Source organism: Balaenoptera borealis (genome assembly GCF_965194805.1).
Source record: "Balaenoptera borealis genome assembly, chromosome: 9".
In the NCBI taxonomy this organism is placed as follows: Eukaryota; Metazoa; Chordata; class Mammalia; order Artiodactyla; family Balaenopteridae; genus Balaenoptera; species Balaenoptera borealis.
The window spans coordinates 19448655-19470716 of NC_138873.1; the positions used below are offsets into that span (position 1 = coordinate 19448655).

The following is a 22062-nucleotide window of genomic DNA, read 5'->3' on the forward strand; positions in this document are numbered from 1 at the left end:
CGGGGCTGAAGTTGGCGCTCTCTCTCGTCCCTCTCCGGCTCCCTTTTTCAAGGTGAGAGTCAGACGAGAAAGGAGCAAAGGGAGCGGGCGAGGAGCAAGAGCACGGGCGGTGAGGCAGGCAAAAGAGGAAAGACAACCCAGGCATCCATGCGTCCCGACGCTTCCCGGGGAAGCAGGACTAAAAGACATACATAATCGAGGACGCCTCTGGGACAAGGAGAAAAATCCCATAGATTGGGACTTGTGTCTGCCAGTGTGGGTGGGTTCCCCCGCCGGGAGGTGTCTGCTCACCTGGGTCTGCTTGGAGAATTTGGACTTGAGACGGACCTGAGTCCGGGTAGACAGCGCTGTGGTCCCCGGGCCAGAGTACCGCGGCCAAGCTCGGTTCGCAGACGCCTCAGCTCTAATCCAGATGGTGCAAGGATGAGATCTGGGCTGTACACTAGTGCCCTCTTTCTTCAGCACTATTTTACCGCAAGGAAAAAAAGAGGGAGGAGGGAGGGAAAAAAACAAACAAACAAACAAAAACAGGTCACCCAAGGCTTGTCTATTATCTCACGCATAAAAATCAGTCGTTTAATGGAGGGGGCAGGGGATAAAATCTAGGGATAAGTGGAGAATATTAATTCCTTTACTACTAGAGGGTTCTTAAAGAAGCTGCCAGCTATATGAATAGTCAGATCTGGAGAAAGGAGTGGGGAATGGCTTAGGCTGCTTTACAGTGGATATTCCTTGTATGTATTTCAGGGACTCAAACATATTTTATCTCCCTGGAAGTAAAACCCCTACTGAGGGAAATAGAGTAAATGCATTTGAAGACATCTATACAGGCTCTACTGGTAGGTTGCAAGGGAAAGGAGGAAGAGGCTGCATGGGGTGGGAGTAGGGGAAGGAGAGGTAGGCACAACATGAATCAAGGTAAGCCAAATGAAGAGAGGCAAACCTTGGCTACATTTTCCAGGTCAAGATGTAACTAAATTGAGAATGAGAGTCAGATCACATGAAAACACTGGAGTGAAAAACACTTATCCAAATTCCTCTCACGCTGCCATCACCCTCCCGGAGAGGTCTACAGTGTTGTTTCTTACAGTGTGAAAAGTGGAAGTTAAATCACATTCCTCTGGGAACATGTTGGCTGAGCAGAATGTGTCCCAGCTTCTTCAGAGGAGAAAGACAGTGTGCCTTTCCTCTCTTGCTCAAAGCTTTCTATTTGTGCCATGTGCAGAGAACAGAGATCAGCATATTTGGGTCCCTTTATAATCGCCTTGCTCAGGTCAGGCTGGAGGGGACAAACCACATGAGGCAGTTTTAAAAACTTTTTAGCATGTTCCATGAAACAGGACAGGAAATGCCTCCAGTCAGGAACAGAAGCTCTTTCTTGTTCTGACTCTGGTCTTTTTTCCAAATGTCAGATTTTTCTGGATTTTTCTTAAGTTACCTAAAGAGTATAGGAATTTTTTTTCTTTTTCAGCAAATAATGCATGGAACCAGGTACACATCCTTTAGGCCTAAAAGATCTCAGTTTTGGAAGTAACTATATGTTTACTCAAGGAAAATAAGAGGTAAGTTTCTGTCTCACACATAGGGTAAAATAGCTCTCTGCTTGTACCCTTAGGAAGATGTCAACTTTAAGAGCAAGCCACAGGTGTTCACGGTGTCCCACAGTATCTCACTTCGTCTATTAGCCGTTTAAGCTCCATTTTAGATAACTCTATTCTAGTAAGTTAAGGCCTAAACATGATTTTCCTGGAATATTTCATAGATACAATGAATGTACAAAGATTTCAGTGCATATATAAACCATCAAATATGATTTGCAGGATTAGAAAAAGGAATGTCTCTGAAGTCCACATTTAGCTCTAATATATGCTCCTCAAAGAAATATTTTTAATATACCACATTGACATAGGTTAGAAAAGATTCTGCTACTGAAGGAATAATTAAATATTCAGACTTATTTGTTCTCAATACAGTCCAAGTAAAAACTATACATTCAGGTTGGCTGAAACAAAACAATTTAAAGAGAACAACTTGTGAATCATAACATAGAGTATTTATGCATATGCATGAACTATATATGACAGATGTTAAGGAAATTTTTAACTTCAACTGTGTCAATTCGAAATTATCGTTTAAATGTATTGATAATTATTTAAGACCAAACTTTAGAAGACACAAAGACAAAAATCAGTCAAGAAGAAGGCACAAGAAAGTAAAAGACAAGATGATCCAAACATGCTTCATATCCAAAGATGCTTAATTTCTGGAAATTAAGACTTTACCAAGGAAAACATGATGTAACACATGTGGAGATATGTAAGAGAAGGTTCTATTAGTAGAACTGAAAAGAATGAATTACATACAAATTAACAAATATAGGTCAATAGCTACTCTATTACAGAATGTTAAAGTGTATGAATCCAGAAGTACTATCAGTATGAATATTTATTCAGTGCTGGTAGGGTACTATCTTACATTCAGTATGTGATCTGCAGCAGGGCAAAAAGTGTTAGGAGTAATTTGGTTTGGGAAATCCATTTAATAAAAAAATATACTGGAGATCAAGCAGAAGAATTTCCAACATACTATCTCAAGACAATGATTTAAATGCGTTGCTATAGCAATAAGGACAACAAAATGCTCATTAGCCTTATATGGTAATAAAACAGATATTGCCCATAAACAAAACTGTGATCACTTTCTTTAGGAATGTGTGCACAATTCTCATTGCTCTCCACCATAAAGAACATCATAGAGCAGCTGGTCTAGATAATAAATGAACAAAAGGTTGTAAAGTTTTCCACATGAAATTAGTTAAAAATTCAGACTCTTCACATGAGAAAAATAAGAGGTGAGCAAGAACAAGGCTTAAAGAAAGAAAGACAGAGAAAGAAAAGAAGGGATAAGCCAGGCACATATTCCAAATTTGAGGGTATGCTAATGGGTATTTTGAAAACTAAAGTTTACAAAGTCATTGGAATATGGAAGTGGAGTATACACAACAGGTAATAAACTCACTACTGAAAAGGTAGCACTGACTGAAAATAGAAATAGGATTAAAGAAGGTCTTTGTAGAAAACTGATTTGTCGCTTACTGATATGTAATGTATTACTAAGGGAATATAATGGATGTTCAAGGTAGATCTGCGTTGTGGGAGAGAATATCATGCTTCTCCATAAAATACCATGCTCTGTGGACAACTGACTTAATCTAGTGTGACACTTCTTACATTCTTATATTTAATTCATGGGTTCAGCAAGATAATTTAAGCCCCAGTGAGAATTTTCAGTTTATTTATCCAATTTGGCTATCTACATTGCTTAAATCAAGAGGGAAATTGCCATATCTTCATTGACTTCATGCTCTGATCCAAAATAATACAAATTGTAAATTAAAACCTCTTCCTTTCAGAAATTCAAAACATTTTTATAAAACATGGTTGATTAAAAAAGTAAACAAAATATTTTAAAAGAACTAAAGTAAGCCAAATTTATTACTTATATTCAATTGTTTCATTAACCTGATAAATTAGGCTATAACCATTTATGCAGAGATAGGACCAAAAATATCAGCTTCCATAAGCAATTAGAACTCATCAATGGCTCTGTGGACTAATGTGGATGGACTAGAAAACATACATTTGGCCACATGCTGTTCTGCCACAACTGTCCAAACGTTTATTTTTAAAGTATTAAAATACAATTGAGGCAAATAAGGCAAGCACAGTTATTTTGGAACCTCAGTGAGGGCCACAATTACTGTCTGTTTTATTCCCTTCGGTATCCCCAGTGTCTAAAACAATACAGACATCTGGTTGATGATAGTTGCTAAAATATTTGTTGAATAAATAAATGGATACATTCTCCCTGAACGCTAAAAATATCACCTCATTTTAATGACTTTCTTTAAGAAGATCAAAGCCAGGCAGTTTACTGATATTTCTAATTTATTCTTCATATAATGTAGAGAGAGTAATTATTTTGCAACTGTTTCTCAAATGCAATTAACCAGCCTAATTAGTATTAAATCATTTAGAAACATATTTATACTACAAACTATATTACACATGAAGTATTAAAATTTGTTCCCAGCGTGAAGAAACCATTTTCATTACTGTACTGCATATGTTAACCAATATCAAATAAAACTTAGAAATTTTATAAAGGTAAAAAGAAGAGAATACATAAATGGAAACTAAACCTTATCTAATGTTGAGGCTATATGATTTGAGAATAACCATTTGAAAAGATTTTCAGAACCATCACATGAGATGCATAAAAGAGGCATATTATCCCAGTCCTACAGATGGAAAAATTGAGGCACCAAGAATCTGATCCTTGCCTGAGCTTAGTGAACAAATTAGGAGCACTGTCTCATGATACTAGCTTTATTCCAAATTCATAAGTTTATAGAAACTGACTACATTAACTGAGCTAAATGTTACTTATCTTCATTTTTCCTTAAGCTTTGAACTGAGGCTCTCTTCTCAGAAAATGCTTAAGTTATAAAGAAAATAAATTTGAATTCCTTTCCTTTGGGCCTTTCATCTGTTGAGGGCATAAGCATTACAGGTGATTGTTCTATTTGCTTAAAATAGCCATCTTTTATAACAGTTCTAATAATGGCAGTAACCTACTTGCACAGTCTCACAGTCAACTGTGAACAATTAAGCAAAAAAAGTATCTAAATTTTCAGATCCAGTAAAAATCTTCATTAGAAAAGGCTTTACCTTACTACAGTTTCACCAACACAACAAATTAAATTATTTTCCTGTTTTAACAACAATATGCTGTACTCCCATCTCACTGTAACAAAAAGCTACATGGCTGCTATCCAGCAAGCAAACCACCAAAATATTTATCTACCCAAAACATAGCATTTATCCTTTCAGTCGCATGGTTCAAAACTTATATGTCCCAGTTGCCAACAGACTGACGTCTAAATTCCTTAACCTGGTACCCAAAGTCCATTGACTGGGGAAGAGGTTCACAGAAGCAAAATATGCTAACTATTCATAACCAACCCTTCCCTTCTCTAAGTCCTAAGAGAAAGAGACTCTGGCTCAGATATGCCCAAGGGGTTATCAGAATAATGAAGACATATTTAAAGACACATTTTAAAGTTTCCTAGCTAATTCTGATTTGACCCTTAGTTGAAAGCCACTGATAAAACTTCATCCCATTCTCCTACTCACACTTTTTCTAACCAAATAAGCCTTACATTTTCCCATGCCTCAGCTCATGCTTTTTACGCCACAAAAAAAATTCACCCACCTTTCATTTCTTTTATATGTATTTGTCCTTCTTCAAAATTTATGTCAAATTCAACTTATCCATGAAAGCTTCCAGATCTAAAGGAAATCATGAAAAAAGTGCTTATGTGGCACTTTTATATGAGATAATACTGTGAAATAATATTACTGATTTTTTAAAAATTTGTGCTTCACCTAGTCTCATTCACAATTGCTGTGATCACTTTCAAAATAGTGACTTAATCCAACTATAATGCAGTTAATAAAAATATTTTGGAATAGTTATGAAAGTCCTTAATAAATAGCAATGTATTGTTTTTGAAATCATTAATCATAGCAAATAATCATCTTTGCATGCAGATTTAATTTTCTGGGAGAGGAAAATTGTCATGCAAATTCTTAAATAATAAAAAGTAATCAAGATCCTTGAAGGAAGAGAACTGTGTCTTGCTTACAGTTGAATCTCCAGAACCTAAAAAAAGTATCTATAACTCATTAAGTATTTGTTCAATAAATTGATAAGTTTTGAATAAAAAATCAGGTGTGATTCTGAAGAAATTATATTTCTTTGGTTCTAAAGGCCTTTCTGAAGAGTGGCTCCAAAAATGTTTGAACAACTGCAAAATCATTGGCTTTTGGAAGGAAACAACAATCTCTTGAATATAAAAATACGAGTCTATCTTTTTGAATCTTCATTATTTTAATCACATCTGTGTATGCATTCATTTCAGTGGCTATTTAAGAAAGTTATTAAAATTTAAAACTACATATACTATTTGTTTTATTTTTAAATAGCATGCAAAGCACATATACAACTAAAAAAGACTGGAAGGAAATTACATCAAAATATTAACAGTTATTAGCTGTAGACGGTGGCCTAATAAATAATTTCATTTTTCTGTATTCTTTCTTAAAGTTTCTGTAATGAATATGTGTTGATGTATTAAAATATTACACTAAGATGGAAAACAAATCAAATGGTTATCAAATATCTACTATAAATAATGATGGATTCAAGGAATCAAAGTTTACTGGGTCACATTTGCTATCTTCACCTGCTCTATCCATCATCTAAGATATTCTGTTACTCCTTTTATGTGATAAGAATTCTGTTGAGTACTGCAGATACCATAGTGAACAAGACACAGCTCTGGATTTCCAGAAACTTGGAATTTAGTGACAACCAGTACAGAATAGTGTGAAAACCACTATAAGAGTAGAAACCCCAATGTACTCTGGGACCATGTGGGAGGGGCACCAGTGTTCAAAGATCAGGAAAGTCTGATTAGGGAAAGTGACACTGGATGGGAGGGAAATCCAAAAGGGAGGGGATATGTGTATACATATGGCTGGTTCACTTTGCTGTGCAGCAGGAGCTAGTACAACATTGTAAAGCAACTATACCCCAACAAAATAATAAATATTAAAAAAAAAAAAAAAAAAGAAACCGAGTGAGAGACAAATAGGAGTTACCTAGGTGGAGAGGGGAGTGAGTAGGCAAAAAGACAGTCTAGGCAGGGAAACTGCAATAGCCCAGAAGAAAAAGAGCGTGTAGTGCTTTGAGGGAAGTATAAATCGTTTGGCAAAACTAATGCAAAGAATAGTTGAGGGTGGGGATAGGGGAAGGCAGGTCTTTCAAAAAAGAAAGACGTGATGAAGGGCTTTATAAACCATGTTAAGGAGTTTGGAGAGATGGCATCAAATAACGCTCAGGAAGTTGAAATTGGTGGGTGAAGGATAAGTAACATCACTATACTTAAGATTTGGAAAAGTGACTCTGACTAAACTGGAGAGAAATTATGGGCCTGAACAATATGAGAAACAAAGAATGGTTTAAAAGCTGCTGGACTATAAAGAAGTTTTTAAGGAAAAAACAGAGAAAAGTATCTTTGTAACTTTGAGATATGAAAAGAAATCTTAGGACACAAAATGTACCAACCATAAAATTAAAAACTGATAAATTGGACTTCATCAAAATTAAAAATTTCTCTTCCTCAAATACATCACTAGAAAATGAAAATGCAAGTTACAGGTGGGAAATATGTGACAGATATATATAGAGAGATGTATATGGCAAAGGTCATACCTAGACTATTGCAGAACTGCCACAAATCTATAATAAAATGACAAATAACCCAATTTTTTTTAATAAGAAAAAGGCTTGAATGCCGCTTCACACACAAGAAAAGATATACAAGTGGTCAGTAGGTACCTGAAAAAGTGCTCAACATGACTAATGAGTCATCAGAGAAATACAAATTTTAACCTCATAAGTACCACCTCACACACATGAAACAGTAAAAATTATAAAGATTATGAAGACTGAAACCACCAAATGGCGATAAGAATATGACTCAAACAGAAGTGTCATAAAATACTGAAGGAATTGTTAAATGATACAGAAAATTTGGGGAAATGTTTGATAATTTTTTGTAAATTTAAGCATACACCTGTCCTGTGATCAAACAATTTCACTTCTAGCTATTTACCCAAAAGAAATAAAAACATATGTTTGAAAAAGACTTTTATAGGAATGCTCATAGTAGCTTTATTCATAGTAGACAACAACTGGATTCAAATATCAACAAGAGAATGAATTCAAAATTGTAATATCTTCATACAATAGAACACTACTCCATAATAAAAAAAAAATTACAGATACATGAAGCAACATGAATGAATCTCAAAAACATTATTTTAGGTAAGAGACAACAGAGTACATACTGTTTGATTCCATTTATATAAAGTTCAAGTATAGTCACACTTATCTGCACAAATAGAAATCAAAAGAGTAATTACGGGGCTTCCCTGGTGGCACAGTGGTTGAGAATCTGCCTGCTAATGCAGGGGACACGGGTTCGAGCCCTGGTCTGGGAAGATCCCACATGCCGCGGAGCAACTAGGCCCGTGAGCCACAACTACTGAGCCTGCGTGTCTGGAGCCTGTGCTCCGCAACAAGAGAGGCCGCGATAGTGAGAGGCCCCCGCACCGCGATGAAGAGTGGCCCCCGCTTGCCACAACTAGAGAAAGCCCTCGTACAGGAATGAAGACCCAACACAGCAAAAATAAATTAATTAATTAATTAAAAAAAAAAAAAGAGTAATTACGTTTGGATGGGGGGGGGGATTAACCGGAAAGGAGAAAAAAAGAATTTTCTGGAGTGACAGAAATGTTCCATATTTTGATGAAAATGTTACTTACACAGTATATACGTTTGTCAAAAATCTGATAATGGTACAATTGAGATCCGTGTATTTCACTGTATGTAAATGATATCTGAATAAAATTAGTTAATTTAAAAAGAAGTTATTACAAGTAATCAAGTGAGAGATGATGATGAACCAAACTAAGGCACTGGCAGTGAGGATGGATAAAAGGACAAACATTAGAGGGAGAGCTGGGTAGAGGATGCTGTGAAGATTGAGCAAGAAAAGGAAGTCAGAATAGTTCCCTACTTTGTACTTCAGTGGAGTTTTGCAGATAGTGGTGTCATTTATTGAAAAAGAAAACAGGACAAAGAAGAATTTTGGAGTAAGGGGAGATGATGAGATTCATTTGAGACCCATTAAAGTATCTTTGAGACATTCCAAAGGAAATGCCCCCATAAGAAACTATGTGTACACATATAGGGGTAAAAATGATATATGTATAAAAGAAATATCTGTGGGGACACTTGGCATAAGTTAAAATAACAGAACTTGATAAAATGACCCACAGAATACCCAGAGTAAGAAAAACATAATAGTTATGGTGAAAGTAGAGAAACTGGAGCCCACAAAGTTGATGAAGAAGGAACAGCAGAAACAGATGAACTATAAGAAATGTAAGGTCAAAGGACCAGTGAGAAGGAGTCCTTCAAGAAGAGAGCAACCAAGAGTACTAAGAACTGAAGAAAGCAAAGGACCAAAAATAGCTCATTGGATTTATCAAAAAGTAGCTTACTGGTGATACTTCCAAAGCAGTTTTACAATAAGGAATGACATCAGATTGTGGAAAATGGGAGTGAGGAAACAGAAAATGAGTCTTATAACTTAAGTGTCTGAATGCCTTTACATTTATTTACCAATAACTGTGGTATAACAAAAATAACTGTATACACACACATACACACACACAGAATTCTGCACACAAATGATAAATACTGTTTGAGATTTAGAATTATATTATAGAATGTATTCTAAACACAAAATTAAGGTCAAATTACAGATATAAATTCAGAAGGAAAAAAAAAAAAAAAACAAGCAAATGGTCCCCTAATGTAAAATTTAACTATAAAAGAAGATTACCTGGAGGAAATTTTATATATATATAATATATATAATTTTACATATATATCCTACTGCTACATGTAAAAGGAAGGAAAGCAGCATAGCTGACAAATTAGAAGGGCTTGCAGTCAGATCAGACCTATATTTCAATCCCAGCTCCATACCTTATTAATTGTAGGACCATGAGAAAGTGGCAGCATCTTCAAATTTCAGTTTCCTCTTCAAGAAAATGGGATAATCATAGTTACACTGGTAGAGTTGTTTTGAAAATTACATGAAAATGCTTAGTAGGCTGACTCATAATTTTCAATATAAATAATTTTCAATATCATTATAATTATTGTTATAATATAAGGTGCTAGAGAAGATAACATCTGGTTCAAAAGGGTCTATTCTTTGGGTATAAGTAATTCACTAAAGTTCAACATTTCATGGAAAGAATTATTTTGTAGGCTTAATAATAAAGCTATTTTCCATACTTAAATAAGATTCTTTAAGTCTTTCGGATATATTGGATCTATACCAATATATAAACCCTTTGTGTGGCCAAACCAGTCAATCCAGTTCACCACAGAAGTACTTAACAATCAGTATACTATGCTGTATAATTAATATAGTTGGAAACAATTCTATTGATTCTAGTATCTGACCCCAGCAAACCAGAATGTCTAGTTTGGTTGGCCATCTATCAGGGCAGATTGAAACTCTGAAGTAAGCTTATTATTGCCAAGTTCTTAAAGACTGAAATATAAGAATTTCTTAGAAGTTTTCTGCATGTGTTGCAATTAATAATTTTTCCTACTTAAACCTCATTTTTCCTACCATACAAGAAATGATATGTCTGTAGATTTGTCGATTCCTTGAACAGTTAGGAAATTTATAGTCTTGATTTTTCAAGCTCTATGGCATAGAAACACGGTGTTCTAAAACAGTTGTGATAGTTACAAAACTAATTATATGGTAGTAATAATGACAATGACAGTTGTTAGTGGTGACAATGATAACAATAGTAGCAGAAAAAAGCCCAGGTACAAATTCTAAGAAACTCCAAGTGGGCTGAAGGAGGAGAGCCTATCTAAGGGTAAGAGCATCCAGAAAAGTATAAGGAAACCTGGAAGGACGATATGTTGAAGAAGCTAAGAAAAAAGAGTACCTCAAAAAGGAGGAATGGATAAATTGTGTGGAATATTACTGAAACACATAAATTAAGATTAGACAGAAAAGTGTCCTTTGTATTTAGCAATATGGAGGAAATGGGTGGTCCTAGCAAGAGCAATTTTGGTCAAGTGTTGGGAGCAGAGGACAGACTGAAGTGGTTTGAAGAGTTAATTAGATATAGTATAGCCAATTTAATTTTTATTTTTTTATTTTTTATTTTTATAAATTTATTTATTTATTTATTTTTGGTTGCATTGGGTCTTCGTTGCTGCATGTGGGTTTTCTCTAGTTGCGGAGAGCAAGGGCTACTCTTTGTTGTGGTGCGTGGGCTTCTCACTGCGGTGGCTTCTCTTTGTTGCGGAGCACAGGCAGGCTCTAGGCACACGGGCTCAGTTGTAGTGGCTCACGGGCTCTAGAGCACAGGCTCAGTAGTTGTGGCGCACGGGCTTAGTTGCTCCGCGGCATGTGGGATCTTCCCTGACCAGGGCTCGAACCCATGTCCCCTGCATTGGCAGGTGGATTCTTAACCACTGCGCCACCGGGGAAGTCCCCAAATTAATTTTTAGAATTAATAAGAGAGTTTTGCACAGGTGTGAAATACAAAACAAATATACCAAAACCAACTTCCTTCCCAGATACTAACAGGTTACAGAAAAAAAATCTAATTAAAAATGCTATTTAGTTTTGGATAAAAAAGACAAACTGAACATATTAGTTTACTTTTGTTCCCTCAATAAACCTCATTAAAATGACAATAAAGAAAAGTTTAAGGCATAAATCTATAAGGCAATGAGAACAGGAAATTAGAAAAAAAGTAATCTAAAAAAAATGTGTGTAGAAGAAAGGCAACTGATTGAGAAGATTCAAGCACATTTAACCATAGGTTGGCAGTGAGAAAATCCATAAGCAATTTTCAGTTATACCACAAAACCCACATTCAGAAATTGGAGGCACCATCTACCTCCAAGAGTAGAGATGAGGGTGAGGCTAAAAATAAGAGAATTGGTTGAAAGTTTAAGGAGCAGCTAGATCCTAAGATCCCCTTACTCACTCCACATAGCCAAGTCGCAGGGGATGGGCAGGGGAATAGAGATCTGATGATGATAAGACCCACTCCCCTGCTCTCTTCTCCTCCTCAACTCTGAAAATTGGCATCCGGGTTTATGCTTTCTGTGCAGGAAATTGGAAGATGTTTCTTTGCGTAATCTGATGGGTGACAGATCCAAAAATAATGCTTATATTGAGGGTCCCCAAGAAAGAAGCCAAGCCCAAGTACCCTGCAATACACAGATGAGTATCAAATGATCATCAAAGCTTCTGATCAGCTTTTTACCAGAAGACAGCACTAATTAGCAGTAGGCTTACTAGGTCACTTACCTATTAGTTGAGTACCACTCTGACTGGTTGAGTACTTTTCACCAATGATGCCCAACTATGAGAAGCAAACATACAGAAAGTGGTTGCATGGGTTTAACCAGGCTTGAGATTTGGCCAAGTGGGTAGGAGAATGCTGGCACTATTCTAAGAATTCTAAGTATTTTATATGTATTAACCCATTTACTCCTTCACTCTTTTCACCCACCCTCAACCCTCTTCTCTGGTAACCACTAATCTGTTCTCTGTGTTATGAGGTTTTTTTGTCTTGCTTTGGTTGTTCATTTATTTTTTGCATTTTTTGTTGTTTTTTTTATATTCCACATATGACTGAGGTCATATGGTTTTTGTCTTTCACATTCTGAGCTTTTTCATTTAACATAATACTCTCATGATCTATCCATGTTATCTCAAATGGCAAGACTTCATTCTTTTTATGGCTGAGTAGTATTCCATTGTGTATATATATCCACATCTTTATCTATTCATCCATCTATGGACACTTAGGTTGTTTCCATATCTTGGTTATTATAAATAATGCTGCTATGAACATCAGGGTGCACATTTCTTTTCAAATTCATGTTGGTTTTGTATGCTTCAGATAAATACCCAGAAGTGGAATAGCTAGATTGTATGACAGTTCTATTCTTAACGTTTTGAGCAATCTCCATACTGTTTTCCATAGTGGATGCACAGATTTTCTTTTAAAAAAATCGTTAACAGTTGCGCCTCATTCTTCCCTGACAATTACTGTGAATAACATTAACTCTTTTCATGTTCCTAAAGCAATTCAAACTTTAGATGAAAATTGCTCTCTTACAGCAGGAAACAATAAAAGCAAATGCAACAGGGACATTAATGGGGATATGGAAATTTGGTAGGCCATGATTCCCAATCCAGGTCCCTTAACATCCAAGAACATCTTCAATTATCTTTCGAAGATTGTAGTCGGTCAGTGTACAGGAAATTAAATTATAAATTAATCAATAGATTAATCCATCAATTGATCTTTCTACAAAGAAATAAGAAAATACCAATGCCAGTACAGTTATATGTAACTGTAAATACTGAGACTGATTAAGTAAATAAGTAATTTACACATTGTAGGAGAGTGAGATTAAGTGAACTGAAGTACATTGCAACTTCAAAAATGAAGTTACCGGTTTCAATTCAATATGAGATATCTTAGTACCTGTGTAGGGAGACTCGTGATGTATGTATCACACTTGCAAATCTTATTTAAGCCTAATAATTTGTTCCCAACATTTTATAAAGCTGGGGGTTGGACTTCATAAAGGTATTTTCTACTTCAAAGAACCATAAGGTTCTTTCAATTGGTAGAGTTCAATCTTGCATGAGATTTTAAAGGACACAACACTATATTTCTAAGATGACTTAAATGCAGCTATCTCCAGCCTGACTCACATCCCACAGTTCAATCTTGCATGAGATTTTAAAGGACACAACACTATATTTCTAAGATGACTTAAATGCAGCTATCTCCAGCCTGACTCACATCCCACAGTCAATAACCATTTATCAATGCATTCTCCACTGTCCTTACGAATGGTACTCTTACTACTATCTCTTTACCTCAAGCTTATCTTCTCCCTGCCATGCCAATCTCATCTATCCTGGAAGGCCCAACTCTGGTCTCATCTCCTGTTTGGAGGGCTTCAGAAAACACTGACCTGCATTAATTACTGCCTTTTCTGATCTCTTATGAACTGTGTCACATATATTTACACTAAGAAAATATCTTTACTGTACATCTCTTACATGATCAAGGGGAAAGACTACATGATTCTTGAGTTTAAGAATCAGATCAAATTGTATTCATGTAACCTATGGTACAGTTCCATGCACATAATAGATTCTCAATAAAAATGTGTTGTATTGAAAAATAGTGAAAGAGATAATTCTTTTTTTATTTTTATTTATACTTTCATTTTTATTTTAATTTTTTTATTTTTGGCCACACCATGCACAGCTTACAGGATCTTAGCTCCCCAACCAGGGATTGAACCCATGCCTTCGGCAGTGAAAGCACGGAGTCCTAACCACCGGACCGCCAGGGAATTCCCAAGAGATAATTCTGAGAACAACATGGGAGGTAAAAACCTAAATATGGAATGCAAGGGATTTCTAGGTTTCCTTCCAGCTTAAGCAGGTAAAGTGCCTTTAAGTGTTTCCCAAATTAAGGAGCTTTTATAGGGATTCCTAATTCTTTTTCAAAACAACACTTGGCTTCACTGTGAAGTTGGGTTCTCAACTTCTGACTCCAATTCAGCTTCACTTTTAGCCTTGATTCCGTAACTATACTGACAATTCTATTTTCTATCTCTCTGTGGGGATAATTTCCTTGTAAGTGATTTGATGAGTCAAAGTTTTAATAGAACTTTGAAGAAGGGCTTATATATATTTGCATCTTCATTGATGCAAATAATGTACAAATAACATGTTTTGTTGGCTTCTAAGTGGCTTTCCTAACATGTGGATACAAAGTGCATATATCATCAATTGACTGATATATTAGCATTTTACCACAACAGAAATACTGAAAACAGACAATGTGGGGGGAAAATACATAATTTGAGCTATATATAAAAGGAAAACTAATTTTAGAGCTGATTACAAACAATAAATTAGTCATGCATATTAGAGTTGTTTGTCTTTTATATAATAAATTTGATGTATTTTATATGCATCTATTTTTTAACGCCTATATGTACACCTCGAATGATAAATAACCACTATTGTAAAATATTTTCTGTAAAAACTTTAGTTCCTAATTTAGATTCATTATTAAAACATAAAAATTTCATCTCTTAAAGCTAAAAATTTGCATATCATGAAAGTATCAACAGAAATTCTTTCACATATCCCTATCAAATTATTTCCAGTTTTGCTCCACAAATAAAAGGAGGTAAATCTTTAAAGTCCTTTTAAAGTGTTAGTAGTGTAGCAATTTTTTAAAAGAATCTAGAAGATATTATTCTCCATATTTAATCGTAAAAACAGAATGACATCAAAGAAATCACCCAAAAGAAACAATACATCTTAAAATTTTAGAGCTGGGAAAAGCCTTAGTCCTACTCTCATAGTACATCAATGAGCAAGCTAAGGACCAAAGTGGCATCTGACTGAGCCTTTAAATGGCAGAACCAAAGGTAGTATATTAACAACCTCACTCCAAGCAATGCTTGATATGTCACTTGATATTCTACTATGATTTATTCATTCAACATTGAGTACTACTGTATGCCACAAAACATGCTAAGTGTGAAGGACAAAAGTATAAGTTCTTACACTGGACAAGGTCACAGCCGTTAGACGAGATAAATATTTAAACATATAAATTGAAGTATAATGTGGCAAATGCCAAAATACAAAAGAAGAATGAGCAAATAATTTTGTCTAGGTCTAGGGGAATCAGGTAAGCCTTCATAAAGTAACATTTGATCTGGGTCTTTAGAAGGTGAGGGCTGGCTGCCATAACAGATTACCTCAAAGTTGGTGGCTGAAAACAACAGAATTTTATCTTCTCAAAGTTTGGGATTTCACAAGTGAGAAAAGTTTGAAAGGGCATTCTAAGAAATAATGGCATATGCCAATGCACAGACATTATGAAAAAGCATGCCATTTAAGGGGAAGAAGTAAGAAGTGTAAAATAATTAGGATGAACCTGGAGAAGGGATGGTAGCTAAGGCTTAAGCAGCAAGTTGAGGTCAGACTGAGAAGCACCATAAAAGCGAAAGTAAGATTTCAAACAAGTAAAAACAATTTTGGATGAGATTTTTATAACAACAATTTGGAGGCTGGAAGAGAGAAAGAGAAGACTAGAAGCTGAGAGATTTTAAAACAAGGGTTGGAAAATAAGCTTTTCCTGTAAAGGACCAGATTACAAATATTTTAGGCTGAATAACATACTATCTCTGACACAACTACTCAACTGTGCCATTGTAGTGTGAAAGGAGACACAGACGATAGGTAAAAGAATAAGTGTGGAGGTATTCTAGTAAATATTTGTGCACACTGAGATTTAATTTCATATAAATTTCACAAACCATGAAATAGTATTCCTTCGGTTTTTAAAAACATTTCAAATATAAAACCATTTGTAGAGGCAATGTCAGCAAAAATGGTGGAACAGTTAACTCCAAGGGCCCATTCCTCCACAGAAACACCAGAAAGTAATGCAAAAGCTGTCAAAATCAATTTTGTCAGAACTCTGAAAAAGAACCAAAGATTTACAGCAATCAAGTGAATACTGTATCAAGGTGGGGAAAAGGCAACTTTAAAATGGTAGGAAACCTTTATTGCATTTATACTTGCTCTTGCCCCATCCCCCTCCCCAGCTTGCAGTGATACTGAAGATAGCAGCCTATATTCCCACTGTGGGACACTGGCCCCTGGTTTATGAAAGAGCAATGAGGACCCTGCTTTCAAAGAATTGTGTTTGTCCACTGTGACCTATCTGAGGGCTACCTGAAGCAGTGATTCAGGATACTTGCCTTTGTTTCACCTAACTCAGAACTCTGAGGTAGAAAAGACGCTATGCAGAGAGAATTCCTTGAAAACTTTGTAAGGCAAATAAACAATCCACTGTCATCTAAAGCCAGAGATTACAGTTGAGGGGAACAATGGACCCGTGGAAAGCCTGGGAAGAAAAGCAGTGGAGCTTCTTTGGAAAATTAGAACATTGAAAAGTATCACATAAACAGGGGAATATAAAAAGCCACATGCATGACCAGGGAAGGATGCATGCTCAGAAAAAAACCTAAGAAGACTGTATACGTTCACCTCTGGATGATCTCTAAGCTTAGCACAAGCAGGAAGTGAAGGCTAAGGAAGAGGTGTAAACAGCCCAGCTGAGTGGAAGTAGTGCCACCAACACACACAGAGCAAATCTGCAAAAACTAGGAGACTCTCTTTTCTTAGCTTTCCTTTCCTTTTTCTTTTTCTTTCCTCTTGGCCCCAGGCATTCAAGGAAAACTCTATCAAAACATGACCTGAATGCAAACTAAACATTTCAGAGACCACACAAAACAGAGTACAGAAGTTACAAAAATAGTTTAGAAAAGTAATTAAACAAACAACAAACAACTACAATCCACAACAAACTACAAAAGCAAATCCTGAGGAGGGGAAGAATCTGAGTTCCAGAGGTACCACATTATAATATTTAAAATGTCCACTTTGCAAGAAAAATTACAAAGTATGCAAAAAAAAGGCAGTATGGTTTTTGTTTTGTTTTGTTATAAATTTATTTATTTATTTTTGGCTGCATTGGGTCTGTTGCTGCATGCGGGCTTTCTCTAGTCGCGGCGAGCAGGGGCTACTCTTCCTTGTGGTGTGCGGGCTTCTCACTGTGGTGGCTTCTCTTTTTGCGGAGCACGGGCTCTAGGCGCACGGGATTCAGTAGTTGTGGCTCATGGGCTCTCTTAGAGCACAGGCTCAGTAGTTGTGGCACACGGGCTTAGTTGCTCCGCGGCATGTGGGATCTTCCCAGACCAGGGCTCGAACCCGTGTCCCCTGCATTCACAGGCGGATTCTTAACCACTGCACCACCAGGGAAGTCCGGCAGTACAGTTTAATCACAGGAAGAATTAACTAAACTATCCCTGAGAAGCACAGACATTGAAATTACTAGACAAAAACTTTAAATCAACTGTCTTAAATGTGTTTAAAGAACAAAAGGAAACAACTGAAAGGAGCAAAAGAAACTGTAATAACAATGTCTCAACAAAGAGAGAATACTAATGGAGATAAAAGTTACGAAAATGAGTCAAAAAAATTCTGGAGCTAAAAAGTACAATTAACAAAAATTCACAAGAGGGTTTCCATAGTAGATTTGAGCAAGCAGAAGGAAAAAAAATCAGCAAACTTGAAGTTAGTTCAATTGAAATGATTTAGTCTGAGAAGCACAAAGAAAAAAGAATAAAGAAAAATTAACATAGACTCAGAGACCTGTGGGACACCATCAAGTGTACAAGCCCATGAAATAATGGGAGTCGCAGAAGGAGAGAAGAAAGGGAAAGGTCCAGCAAGAATATTGGAAGAAATAATGGTCAAAAAATTCCCAAAGTTGATAAAAGACACTAATCTACACATCCAAGAAGATGAACAAACTCTAAGAAAGATAAGCATGAACAGATTCATAGCAAGACATGAGGAATACGAGATGCTATTCTGAAATGAAGGATGGCAAATATAAGGTGCTATTGCCAAATCTGATCAATATCCAGCACTGGTCTAAAAATTCTGTGAGGTCAATGACTATCTGATCACGTCCCTAGTTCCTACTAAATGCCAGGGAGTTGGTAAAGTAGAGCATAACTAAAGTTGAAATACCACTTAGATAAACAGAAAGAGAACTGAATATGGAAATTTAAAGACAAAATGAGGATTCAGTTCAGGGTGGAATTTATGAATTTTGTGGCACCAATCTATTTGTTTTTCTCTATCATTGGCCAACAACTCAAGTTAAGGTGATGAAAAGGAAAATAGTGGGAGAGGCAGATGGAGCAAAATGAGGAATAAAATAGGTGCAGGGATAGGTTTAGCTGTGTATCTAAGCCACCCAGGATGATTAGACCTGACATAAAGATAAGAGACTAGAATCTAGTTTCAAATCCTTGATAAGAATGAAAAGATTAAACACATAAAAATGATTATTTATATATTTTAAAGCTTGAAAGGGGGGGAAAGGACCTTGTCAAGGAATCAACTCTTTCAAAAGCACATCATATGTGGAAAAACCCCCACTCCTAAAGCTTAGGAACATAGGACTTGACTAATATTGAGGCTGATCCAGGAGAAATGGAAAAAAAAGAAAAAAACAAACAGTTACTCCATGAGCCTTGCATCAAGGCATAAGAAACAGCAGTCTACTGCTGAGGAAGGAAGCATGTAGAGAGACTTCCTCAGAGACACAACTGTTCAAGGCCTGTTGAAAGCCGAGGGTACAGCAGGAATATAGAGAAAAATGCCCCCTTACTCCAGGCCTCACGATATTCACAAGAAAATAGCAGTCCCTAGTGATTAGTATGAAGACTGCAGTGCGCTACAGATAACTAGGGCAATAGCAAAACCTAAATCTGGTTCAACTCCTGACTATATTAACTCAGTCTTCTGCTGACAGAAAAATAAGTATGCCTACTCTGAGTAAAAATATTATTTACCTATATCTCAACTGTTCTTTTACATATAATGTCAGATATTTAATTAAAAATTACTAGACATAAAAAGGCAAGAAAAAATTACTCAATGCCTAGAGATAAACTGTAAGCAGAAACAGATACAGGGATGTCCCATATGTTGGAACTGGAACTATTATGGAAATAATTTAATATAACTATGGCTGATAGATTAAAGGATCTAGTCAAAAGGGTGTATGATATGCATGGAAAGGTGGGAAATTTCAGCAGAGATTTAGGAAATATAAAATCAAATGGAAAATCCAGAAAAAAAATCAGAGATGAAGAATTTCTTCAAGGTGCTTATCAGCTGACCAGACAAAACAAAGCTTAAAAAAAAAAAATTAGTGAACTTGAAGACAGGGCAATTGAAAGTAGCCAGAGTACAAACTGAAACACAAAGAGAAAAAAAAAAAAGTGGAGAAAAAACAACATGGAATCCAACAGCTCTGAAACAATATCAAAAGATCCTATATATATGAACTAAATAAGAAGAGAGAAAATGGCACAGAGATGAATTTGAAGAGACACTGGCCAAGAACCAAAAGTTAATGAAAATCAACAAATAGCAGTTCCAAAAAGCTCAGGGAATCCAAAGAAAGATAATCAACAAATAGCAGTTCCAAAAAGCTCAGGGAATCCAAAGAAAGATAAACACAAAGAAAAACACATCTAAGCACACTGAAACCAGAAGTAAAGAGAATATCTTGAAGTCAGCTAGAGAAAAATGCAACATAACATAGAGAGGAATGAATAAAAGAATGACAGCGGACTTATCAAAAAATATGTAAGCCCAAACTCAATGAAGCAACACCTTTGAAGCCCAAAACCAAACAATAAAAGATTGCCAACTTAATTCTACATCTAAGGAAAATATCTTTCAAAATGAAGGCAAAATAAAGACTTTTTCACACAAACAAAAGCTGAGAGAATTTATTTCAGCCAACCTGGCCTACAAGCAATATATAAGGAAACTCTTCAGGCAAAAGAAATGATACCAGACAGAAATTTGGGTATATACAAAGGAATAAAGTATGCCAGATACAGGGGGTAGGGGGTGGGGGGAATATATGTACAATTATAAAAGCAGTTTTATCCTTATTTTAATCTATTTAAAAGATAATTGTGTAATGATGTATTATCCGGTTTAAAATAAATGCAGAAGTAAAATGTATGAGAACAGTACAAAGGATGGAAGGAAGAAAATGGAAATACACTGTTGCATATTCTTGAACATTTCTTACATTCTATTGTGAAGTGCTACAACATTTTTGTAGGTAGATTGTGATAAGGTAAAGATGCATTTTATAAACCTTCGAGCAACTAATTAAAAATTTTTTAAGTGGAGTAACTATCATGCCAAAGTAAAATGGAATCATAAAAAAATCTAAAAAATATTATTCAAAGGAAGGGAGAAGAAAGGAGACTGTGAAACACTAAGAACAGCTGAACTCAAAATGGGCTGAATTTTTTAATTTTTAAAATAAAGCATCATATCTTACAAATATTGACTTGGGGAGAGAAAAAGAAGCAATGTTAGCATAATAATATTGTCATAGTTTTTGGTAGTAAACAGATTCTGCCATGATTAACTGTAACTTATCGGAGGACATAATTACAGGGGCAAAAGCTTGCTCTAATAGGAAGATCAGATATACTTTTTTTTCCATTTTATTCTTTCAGTTTTCACTTGGAAAAGAGTAAAACACTTCATAAACAGCACTGAGACCCAGGCTGTCATATATAGGGCCTAGGTATAATGAATCACTAATTAGAAAATAGTATGAGGCTAAAATAATCTCTCATAAACTAAAGAACTCTAAATGCAGGAAAAGGCAGAGATGAAGAAATGCTTTTAAAAGACAGAAAGGACAGAAACAGAATTTAAATCAAGCTCCTTCATAGAAAAGCAACACTTACCTAGACATGAGAAAACCATAGAATTTAAAGCTAACAGGGGATTACACTCTTGCCTGCATGCTATATTTCTTCTAAATCTTATAATAATTTGTATCTCCATTCATTTTTCATTGAAAGGCAACGTAGAATAGATGTATGAGTATGCATTCTGGATTCAGGCAGATCTGTTTTTGAATCCTAGATTTTCTGCCTACTTACTAGGTGACATTTAGCAAGTTACTTGTGCCTTATCAGTCTCCATTTCTTTAATATTAAAATACAAATAATAACAGCATGGAATCATTTTAAAGACCAAGATTATGAATGAACAGTGACTAAGACTGCCTCTCACAAAGAAGACACTCAATATGTGATTGTTGTTATTAGAGAAAACAGTTTAAAATTATATTTTTATTCCTATGGTTACATTTATAGAAAGCAATAATTGGGGTGATGTATGCTTTTTAATATAAACTATCATATATGGAATATCTAAAGTGTAGAATATATGCTACTTTTAATAAAGACCTGAAGAGGGTCTATCCAAATGGTAACCAATCCTTCTATATTCCCATCATGGACACAAAGAATTAAAAGGCTATATTTACAACAATGCAAAATTATGCTGTTGAATTGATATAATCTAGGCAAAACCAAGAAAATCTAATGGTTTATTTAGCCTAAGGGGTCTTACTTCAGATAAACAAAACTTCCATTAGACTTTTTAAAAAATATTAAATTTTCTGCAAATCAAAACTGCAATGAGATATCACCTCACACCAGTCAGAATGGCCATAATTAAAAAGTCTACAAATAATAAATGCTGGAGAGGGTGTGGAGAAAAGGGAACCCGCCTCCACTGTTGGTGGGAATGTAAATTGGTGCAGCCACTATGGAGAACAGTATGGAGGT

General features: G+C 35.5%; 1 protein-coding gene across 2 annotated transcripts in view; it reads right to left on the reverse strand.

The window, feature by feature from the left end:
- Positions 1–22062, reverse strand: part of GRM1 (glutamate metabotropic receptor 1) — a 411742-nt gene that overhangs the window by 371175 nt on the left and 18505 nt on the right. For both annotated transcript variants that reach the window (XM_082405449.1, XM_082405452.1), the window contains one exon: positions 292–464. The gene's annotated coding sequence lies outside the window, so the exon portion shown is untranslated. The remainder of the gene's footprint in view (positions 1–291; positions 465–22062) is intronic.